At 45.8% G+C, this 10,543-nt stretch overlaps 1 pseudogene; it reads left to right on the plus strand.

Annotated features, from left to right (window-relative positions):
- The first annotated feature begins 8,358 nt into the window (after nt 1–8,358).
- LOC122936466 lies at nt 8,359–9,264 on the plus strand (annotated as a pseudogene).
- Nucleotides 9,265–10,543: the final 1,279 nt, after the last annotated feature.

Consider the following 10,543-nt stretch of genomic DNA (forward strand, 5'->3'; position numbering starts at 1 on the left):
GCCTTTCCTATATTTAACCCTGCGATCGCCTCACTCACTTCTTCCAGTGTAATCTCTCCATCTAGCATTTCCCTATCCGACTCCGATAACTGTGAGTGAGTTACTTCTTGCAGATAATCCTCCAATGACTGAGGGGAATACTCAGCATGGGAGCAGTAGAGGTCCTGATAGAATTCCCTGAAACAGTCCAGGATACCCCCAGGGTCTGATACCACTAACCCATCCTTGTCCGCGATGCGGAGTATCGGTGGAGACATGTTATTCCCCCTTACTATCTGCGCCAGTACCTTACCCACTCTACTACCTTGCTCAAAGGTCTGTTGTTGCAAGAAAACCATCTTGCGATCGCCCTTCTCCTGTAGGTGGTTCATGTAATTCCTACCTCTCAGCAACCAGTCCCTTCTACTCTCTTCCGTGGGATCTGAGACAAACGCACACTCTGCATTTCTGCACTGCATGCCTAACTCCTCCTCCTTGCGGCGAGTAGACTTTTTAATATACGAGATGGAGGATTTAAGACACCCACGCAGAAAGGCCTTCAAGGTGTCCCACAATAAGGCCGGGTCAGTATCTATCAGCTGAGTGAGCCATTAAGAAAGTGTGGAGTTGATCAGGCACCCTATCATTCAGGGACATCAAAGACAACCAAAATGGGTGTATACGCTGCTTGGGAGTGCGGATTGCCACGTAAGGGTCAGCGAGTGAGGCCATTACAGGTGCATGGTCAGACGGGCCTTGGAACCCATATCGGATCTCTCATATTGCCATAAAGGTGCCAGGGGTGCCCAGGAGGTAATCAATCCTAGATAGAGCTCCCCTAGACGTGTAAAGCAAGAAAATTCTATCCTGTCTGGATATCTCTCCCTCCATATGTCAATCCATCCCAACTCAGACAGCAGGCGTGCTAGAGCAGTTCTGTTTAAAGGCCGTCCAGAGTGACTAGTAGACGGGTTGCGAAATCTGTCTTTCGAGTCATCCAGGATCATATTAAGATCTCCCATGCCGAGAATCCCGGCCGTGGGGAACTGCGCTGCAAATCCCGCCGCTGCTTGAAGCAGTGATAGACTGGCCGGAGGAGGATTGTACATATTCAAAATCACATATGGCATGCCATTGATGTGGGCATAAACAAAAACAAATTTCCCCTCTGGGTCAATACTCGTGTGGTGCGGTTCCCATTCTGACTGATGAATCAACAATGAGACTCCTTTGGAATATGAATTCCCATACGCACTTTCCACCCATTGAGCCCAGGGTTTCCGTACCCTAGCCCCGGTTTCAGTGGTGAGGTGCGTTTCCTGTAACCCCAGGATATGGGGAGCATAACTTTGGATATGTGAAAACACAGCCATGCGCTTCCTAGGCCCGCCCAACCTTCTGACATTCCAAGACATTACTCTAATGTCTGCCATAGTGAGCACCAGTTATAAAAGGAGGATAAAAGCCCAGTTTCTGGGGTACACTATGGCAGAGGTGATGTACATGGGTCATAACACGCAGAAAGTAACTGTTATACATTTCAGAAAAAGCGGAAAACATAAGGCATACATTCAACCACCCAAACAATGGGTGAACCTGTAGAACATAAACATGCCTGTAGTAGCTAATGGCCACGTACATTGGGGGACCTGCACGGTGCATAGGGATGAAAACCCAGTGCAGGTAGAGTAGCGGACCCCCACCATTCACAGCAAAGCGTACCGACTGTATGATCACTATCGACTCAATAGCATATATATATGAGCTTAACCCTCAACGTCCCTGAGTCCGAATACAAATGGGGTAATACATTACCAAGCGAGGACACAGGTAAAATGGAGGAGTGAGAACAAAGGGCAGTCACATTGCAAATTCTACTTGGCCTACCCCAAGTCCCTGTTGTTAATAGCAGAGTCTTATCCTTTTCCAAAATCACTTGGGAGGGGAGCGGCGAGGTCTCCCGGAAAGCCAGTCCTCCGCCTGGGCAGGTGTAGAGAAGAATAGCGATTTGTCACCATCGACGATCCTCAGACGCGCAGGGTACGCCATAGAATATTTTTGGTTCATCTCGCGAAGTCGCCTTTTAATGGAGACGAAAGTGGCCCTCCTCTTCTGCAGGTCAGCAGAAAAGTCCGGGTATAAAGATATATTCGCCGAGCCCAGCGAAATGGCCTGTGGGATTCTGGCTTGCGCTAGGATAAGATCCCTGTCGCGCCAATTTAACATGCGGGCAAGTAGAGGTCTCGGTGGGGCACCCGGTGGAAGCGGCATAGCCGGAACACTGTGCGCTCTTTCAACGGCGTATGCAGAGGAGAAGGCAGCGTTCGGGAATACCTCTTTGAACCACCCCTCCAGGAAGGCCGCTGGGTCTGTGCCCTCCGCCCGTTCTGGCATGCCAATAATGCGCACGTTATTTCGACGCGCGCGGTTCTCCAAATCGTCACATTTCTGACGGTACAGCTCCACGGCGGTGATCCTCGCCGGTAAGGGAGTAGTCAGATCCTCTAGGTCAGACACTCTGGTCTCGGTGAGTCTAACCCTCTCCCGCAGCTGCTGTACGTCATGCCGTAGTAGGCCCAAGTCCACCCTGACCTCCTCTATCTTCCCCGTCAGGGAGACCTGGCACCCGGTAATAGCCGCCATCAGTTGCTGATGGGAGGTCTGCAGGGTAAGTTCTGGTGCGGCCTCTGTATCAGAAGGGAGCTGCTGAGAGGACTGGCTCCGTGTGCTGGCTGTGCGGGATGGTGAGGAGGCCGCAGCGCCATGTTGGGAGTCCTGCCTGGCGAACTCCTTAAGCCGATCTGCCGCCATCTGTGCTTTACTGGGACTCATGGTACATAACAGGTCTCAATAGCAGGTTCAAATGTCCTCGCTGAGGGTAAAATCAACAGCCAGAAGGTTCAGGATGGCTCAGGATTGCTGGTGGGAGACGGAGCTGCTCTCAGATGCGACCGTCCATGACGGCAGTTGGCCACGCCCCCCGCTCCACCTCTTTAGACACTCCTACAACATGGGGCCACTTTTAGATTTTTCCCAGGGCTGCTTTAAGATTCCAATCCGCCCCTGGGTGGAAGTCTCCGAATGCTGAGGCCACCACCAGTTGCTAAAAAAAAAAGCTAGGAGCACCATCTGAGCATTGTGTCCCTTCATTTCTGGTCGGCTCTACTCAGCGGAATATGGATGTTATGCAAGTGGGTGTGGACCCACAGCGCCACTGATTGGGCATACTCTGGAGGGCTTAATTAAGCCACTACCTGGTCTTCACTAGAGCCTCTGATGGTAAGGATAGCCTTGGGCCGTTAGGGTAGTTGCCAGGGGCTACTTCAGAGCAGTGCCAGTGTCAGTGGAAGCTGACCAGGGGGTCAGAGTACTCGGTGCAAGCACCGAGGGGACTGGTGTGGCCAAGAGATTCCGTAAGTGAAGTCCGAGGTCAGAGGCAGGCGGTGAACAAGCAAAGTCCATAAACGAAGTCCGAGCTCAGAGGCAGGCGGCAAACAGGCAAAGTCCGGTACACAGCGAAGCAGACAATACAGACACCTTAGCACTTGGAGATAGACAAGCTAAAACCATGAGGTTGCTCAGGCATCTTCCTGTAGTAGGAAGCGCCTTTGAATACCTGCTGCAAGAGAGACACACCCACGCAAGCTCAAACACCAGTGCAAGTCTCCAGCAGGAAGGAAACTCTGGCATGGAACACAGATAGCATAATTAAACTACCTGCTGCCCGCGTTTGTCAGCATGGCGGCAGGAGGAAAACGAGGGAGCCCGGACCGCTGGGCTAACAATGGATTCATGTAAAGTCAAAGATTTCTTATGAAGCCGCACACCGCTCGTTCCCCTCAACCAGGAGAGCTAAACAGAAACAAACAGGCTTAGCTGGGCAAAGAATAGTGGCATTAGCACCCAACACCCAATCGAAACTTCTGATGTGTCACTATGAAATGTCAGAAGTTTGATAAAAAATTATCGGGGGCCCTTCAAAATTTATGTTTAACATTGATTACAGTCAAAGTTAAATCCTGTCCCTGTATTATTATTATATCCCACAGGTGCATTTGCAATTATGAAGGCTTCAGAGCTGAAATCTTCCAGTATTCCTTGATTATTTCACAAATATGTCTCCGGTGATTTGCATTCTGGGAAGTGTAGTATTTATATAAAGCTCTATAGAGTAATCTGCTTTAGGTAAAAATTAACTGTCCAAATGCATTATAGTAGGTCAGCTAATCTGTTATAGATGTATCTATTATCAAGCTTTTCAGCTCTTTCCAATAACAACGCAGAATTGTAAATGCAGCTCTGCAGTATACCACATGCTGTATTAAAGGAGATGTCCCATGTTAGGTGCTCGTCTGTCCTCTTTGATCCCAACCTTGGCAGAGAAGAAGTTGCTCTTAGCCCAAGATTAGGGTGACCATGTGGGCTGTCTCTCTATAGAGTTGTATGCTCTCATTTACCAATCACTGGCCTCAGCAGTCACGTGTGCATGAATGATATGTGACAGCTAAGGCCAATTGGCTGCAGTAGTCACATGAATGATAAACACCACATGACCACTGTAGGTTTGGCAGGGACCAAAGCGGCGGTGTGTGAACAGCAGGACATTTATATGGTGAGCAATGTATTATATTTGTTTTATACTGCCCCTTGCTCTTGGAAAACCCCTTTTATATCCGCTCTCTATAGATTTCCCTTATAGCACATTTTTACAGCCTGTGACCTCTTTAGGACATAGTTCTCAAGGTTCCTTGTGGAATTATCTTGAATGTGACGTACTCTTTACATCTTCTTACCCCAGTATTGTTAGAACAGCAGTTATAGTCTGGAGGTTGGACACTAATAGAATTGACTAGAACACAATGTGGTGGGACCTGACATAGACTTTGTTGACTATTTTTAGATTTCCATTCCAACGTCTTATTTTTGGTTTTCCTTGGTTTCCTCTGTGGCTTCCCTTAACTCTATTTACTTCTACAACATATTTACGGCTCCTTACATAGGAAGTGCAAGGAATGTGTCAGGAACTATTGTTTTTCTTGGCACTGCCAGAGCCCCTGGGTTGATAAGAACTTTTAGGAAATATAGGGTCATAAATTAAAGCTTTCTTTATATTGCTGTGACCACGAAAAACGACTTCAGCTCTAAGCGACCATTTATCATGTCCATATTCCTGGTAGAGATTGTCAAAAACAAGAACTTGGAGTTACAGTAAAAGCTGCTGATGGAACATGCCAGTGGTCAGTGGTGACAATAAGAATGATGATTACAGTCATGGGACGCAGTAAACTATTCAAGTCTGGTAATGTTATGCAACATTACTAGGGTATGCCATTCTTAAAATCCATGGCAGCTTCCAGTGGCGTACATAGAGAAGTAAGGGCCCCATAGCAAGGATCAAACCAGACCCCCACACATGACAGAAAAGTTTCCACCTAAACCCCTTTCAATCACCCGAGGACCATTATTCCACTGCCTCATTTGCTAAAAGTTGTTTCTTTAGAGGGTAGAGTCCTGACCAAGTTTTCACCCCAGTAGAAGAGGAGGTGATCCAAACTGAGCCCCCTCTTGCCCTGGGCCCCATAGCATTTGCATGGTCTGCCGCTATGATAGTTACTCCCCTGCACCTAACCCATGTGCCGGGAGCTGCAAAAAAGATCCACTGCAATGAATATGGATATCCTCTACAGATGTAGCAAACATTAACCTCACACTTAAAGGGTTATTCCCATCTTGGACATTGGGGGCATATCGCTAGAATAGGTCTGATAGGTGCAGGTCCCACCTTTGGAACCCGCACCTATCCTTAGAACGGAGCCCACAAAGTGCTGGAGGGTGCACCAAGCATGTGCGGCCGCCCTCTATTCATTCACATGAGAGCGCAAGTCCCATAGAAGTGAAGGGAGTGGTGGCCGCGCTTGCACGGTGTGGTGCCAATTCATCTCAATGGGACTTTAGAAAATAGCAGAGTGCGCTTGCACCTATACTTAGAATGGAACCCGTAAAGTACCAGAGGGTGCCCCGTGCATGTGCATTAATTCCTACGGCAGTGCCAAAAATAGCCTAGCAGAAATGAATGGGAAGTGTGCCATGCAAGCACGGCCACCACTCCCTTCACTTCTATGGGACTTGCAGAAATAGCTGAGCCAGCGCTCAGCTATTTTCAGGGCTCCCATAGGAATGAATGGAGGGCAGCAGCGCATGCATGCCCTCTGGCTCTTTGCAGGCTCTGTTCCAAGTATAGGTGCAGCTCCCAGAAGTGGGACCTGCACCTATCAGACATTGGGGGCATATCCTAGCGATATGCCCCCAATGTCAAAGATGGGAATACCCCTTTAAAATGTTAAATGCACAGTTGCAGCAAAGTTTATCTTGGCTTCTTCGATGGTCTTTCATGTATTTGATGGTGTTTCATTGTATTAAAAAAGTGGCAAGGTAATATTTGCCATAACTGTAGTTCTTAGTACTTCTGTCACGGATGAATTTGCAGATAGCTGGAACTTATAAATAAACGACCGACTGGCTTGATCCCAAACTAAGGAGCATATAGGTGAGCCCTATAAAACCCTAAGAGCTCTCCCTGACTGCTATGCACATGCAAGGGTCTCAATGGTAGACAATTGCATGCCCAAGTACCTAAGACTGTGTGACAGCTGAAAACACTACAATAGTGAGGGGACACGACCACCGGCTCCCTGCACATAATACGGACTGAGTCAGGGTCACCTAGAATCAAGCCAGCAAGGAAACACAATAAAGGAAAAGACTTATCTGAGCAAACAGCAGCAGCAGCCTCCAGCAGTGAACACTTCATCCAGGAAGTAGTATAAACCGCAAAGTGAGTCAGTATGGGAGGGAATATAAAGTAAGACGATTAGTCTAAATAAGTGACAGACAGTGGCAGAAGGAAAGGAGATGACAAAGTGAAACCAAACCAAAGAACGTCATACAAGAGGTAGAGAAGAACGTCTGTCAGACCTTCTCACAGAACTGGCGGTGACAACTTCCCTCGCTCCCCCGATGCCACCTCTGCACTCGCAGACGCCGTGAGCTCTTCCGCCTAGGTCCCGACTGAATGTGGCTGCTTTTTTTGCTGTTCAACTACATTAAATATAACTCAATACAACTGAACAGGAAAAGAAGCCACCACATCCAGTCAGAACCCGGACGGAAAACACGGTGGTATCAGGAGAGCGAGTAGGGATAAATAGTTTATAAAACATCTTGCCATGGATTAGTACAATGCGCAAATTAAACAAAATGTCAGAAGAACCCCTTTTAAAGGGGATATCCAGAATTTTTTAAAAACATTGTCTCACCCGTCCATGAGTTGTGTGTGGTACTGCAGCTCAAACCCATTGACTTTAATAGAGTTGAGTTGTGACACCATACACAACCCATGGACAGGTGTGGAGCTGGTTCTGCAAAAAACAGCCATGTGTTTTGATGCTGGATGAACCCTTTAACAAGTTCTGCTGCTCCTTCATTTTCATATACAATAGATAAGCCTTCACTTAAAGAATATTGGGTTTAGAGAACCTTATCCTCTAGCCATAGGATAGGGGATAGTTATTACATTAGTGGGGGTCATTGTTGGCCCCAGACCTGCCTGCAGTGTATCCCAATCAGGCTGCTACATGTATTTGGTATAAATGTAATTGTAATCACCCACAGAATACAGTTATTGTGTTATTTATGACAAAAAATGAACGCAGCTAAATGTATAACGTAAAAACACAGTGGCAGTGTTAATGTTTTATCCTATCCCCCAACTTGTCCCGCAAAAAGCAAGCCTTCATAAGGCTACATGGCATAAAAATTAAGGGGGTCATTTACTATGCTTAAATATGCTTGAATAAGGCATATTTCAGACGCAGATGGTATCTGCAACCTTGCCCTGCTTACGACAGGTCTAAAAAAGTGGGCGTGTGCAGGGAAGGCGACGGCTGGTTGACCCGTCTCATTCACCATTTTCTACGCCTGTCTTGGAAAAAGGTCTTAATGTAAGACAGCAAGGAAGCTGTCTTACATTTAGAACTGGCGCTGGATGCGCCAAAGTTATGGAGAGGCCTGCGTCTCTTCATAACTTTAGTGGATCCACCGCCAGTTTAGGGCTTTATTAAGACCGGCAACTAAAACGCTGTTCTAAATTATTGTGCCGCCGAAAGGTTATATCTCCCCTTCATGTATTGCTGCCTTGTTGAGGCAGAGGGGCTTGTGTAGCTCTGTGAAGCTATGAGCTATGCCGTGCAGGGCCACCCAAGAAGGACAGGTCATGGCAGAGAGCTCAGACAAAACGCAAATCCCTGGAGTAGGAAATGGCAAACCACTCCAGTATTCTGCCAAGAAAACCCTATGGACAGAATCAAAAGGCTACTCGATATGACACAGGAAGATGAGCCCCCCAGATCGGAAGGTGTCCAAAATGCTACTGGGGAAGAGCGGAGGGCAAGTACAAGTAGTGCCAGAAAGAATGAAGCAACTGGGCCAAAGCTGAAAGGATGCTCAGCTGCAGATGTGGCAGGAGGTGAAAGGAAAGTCCAATGCTGTAAAGAACAGTATTGTATAGGAACCTGTAATGTAAGATCTATGAACCAAGCCAAGTTGGAGGTGGTGAAAGGTGAGATGGCAAGACTCAACATCAACATCTTGGGAGTCAGTAAACTAAAATGGACAGGAATGGGTGAATTTAATTCAGATGACCTTTATATATACTACTGTGGGAAAGAATCTTGAAGAAGGAATAGAGTAGTCCTCATAGTCAATAAAAGAGTGAAAAAAGCAGTACTGGGTTACAGTCTCAAAAATGACAGAATGATCTCTGTTTGAATCCAAGGCAAACCATTCAACATCACTGTAATTCAAGTTTATGCCCCAGCATAAACTTACCATGATGATAAGAATGAAGCTGACCAGAATCAAGGCCTACAAAACCTTCTAGAACTAACACCAAAAAAAGATGTAACTCTTATCATAGGGGACTGGAATGCTAAAGTAGGAAGTCAAAAGATAACTGGAATAACAGGCAAATGTGGCCTTAGAGAATAAAATGAAGCAGTTCAGAGAGTAATAGATTTCTGTCAAGATAACTCGCTGGTCATAACAAACACACTTTTCCAACAGCACAAAAGACAACTATACACATGGAAATCACTGAATGGTCAATACCGAAATCAGATTGACTATATACTCTGCAGTCAGAGATGGAGAAGTTCTGTACAGTCAGCAAAAACAAGACCTGGTGCTGACTGTGGTTCAGATCATCAGCTTCTTATTGTAAAATTCTAACAAATTGAAGAAAGACAGAAAAGATGCCAGACCTTGCAATTATGGCTTAAATAATATCCATTATGAATATGCAGTGGAGGTTAAAATTAGATTTAAGGGATTAGATCTGGTAGAAAGGGTACCTGAGGAGCTATGGACGGAGGTTCACAACATTTTGCAAGAGGCAGCAACAAGGAACATTCCAAAGAAAGAGAAGAGCAAGAGAGCAAAATGGAAGCTTTACAAATAGCTGAGGAAAGAAGGGACGCAAAAGGCAAAGGAGAAAAGGGAACAATATCGCCAGTTGAATGCAGACTTCCAGAGAATAGCAAGGAGGGATAAGAAGGCCTTCCTAAATGAGCAATGCATGGAAATAGAAAAAAACAACAGTATGGGAAAAACAAGAGATCTTTTCAAGAAAATTAGAGACATCCAGGGAACATTTCACACTAAAATGGGCATGATAAAAGACAAAAATGGTAGGAACCTAACAGAAGTGGAAGAGGTTAAGAAAAGATGGCAAGAATATACAGAAGAACTGTACAAAAAGATCTCAATTTCACTGATAACTCTGATAGTATGAGCATTGACCTAGAGCCAGACATTTTAGAGAGTGAAGTTAAGTGGGCTTTAGAAAGCATTGCCAACAACAAGGCTAGTGGAGGTGACGGAATTCCAGCTGAGCTTTTTTAAATAGTAAAAGATGATGCTGTTAAAGTGCTGCACTCAATATACCAGCAAATCTGGAAAACACAGCAATGGCCACAGGACTGGAAAAGGTCAATTTACATCCTAATCCCAAAGAAGGGCAATGCCAAAGAATGTTCAAACTACCGAACAATTGGCCTCATGTCACATGCTAGCAAGGTTATGCTAAAGATTCTGCAAGCTATTCTTCACCAATATGTGAACCGAGAACTACCGGAAGAACAAGCTGGTTTTCAAAGAGGCAGGGGAACTTCCAACCTTCGCTGGATTATGGAGAAAGCAAGAGAGTTCCAGAAAAACATCTACTTCTGCTTCATTGACTACACCAAAGCCTTTGATTGTGTGGATCACAATAAATTATGGCAAGTTCTTAAAGAGATGGGAGTACCAGATCACCTAACATGTCTCCTGAGGAACTTGTATGCAGGTCAAGAAGCAACTGTGAGAACTGTACATGGAACAACTGATTGGTTCAATATCAGAAAAGGAGTACGACAAGGCTGTATATTATCACCCTATTTATTTAACTTATATGCAGAATATATCATGTGAAATGCTGGACTGGATAAAGCAAAAGCTGGAATTAGAATTG

Source organism: Bufo gargarizans, chromosome 1, assembly GCF_014858855.1.
Source record: "Bufo gargarizans isolate SCDJY-AF-19 chromosome 1, ASM1485885v1, whole genome shotgun sequence".
Taxonomy (NCBI): domain Eukaryota; kingdom Metazoa; phylum Chordata; class Amphibia; order Anura; family Bufonidae; genus Bufo; species Bufo gargarizans.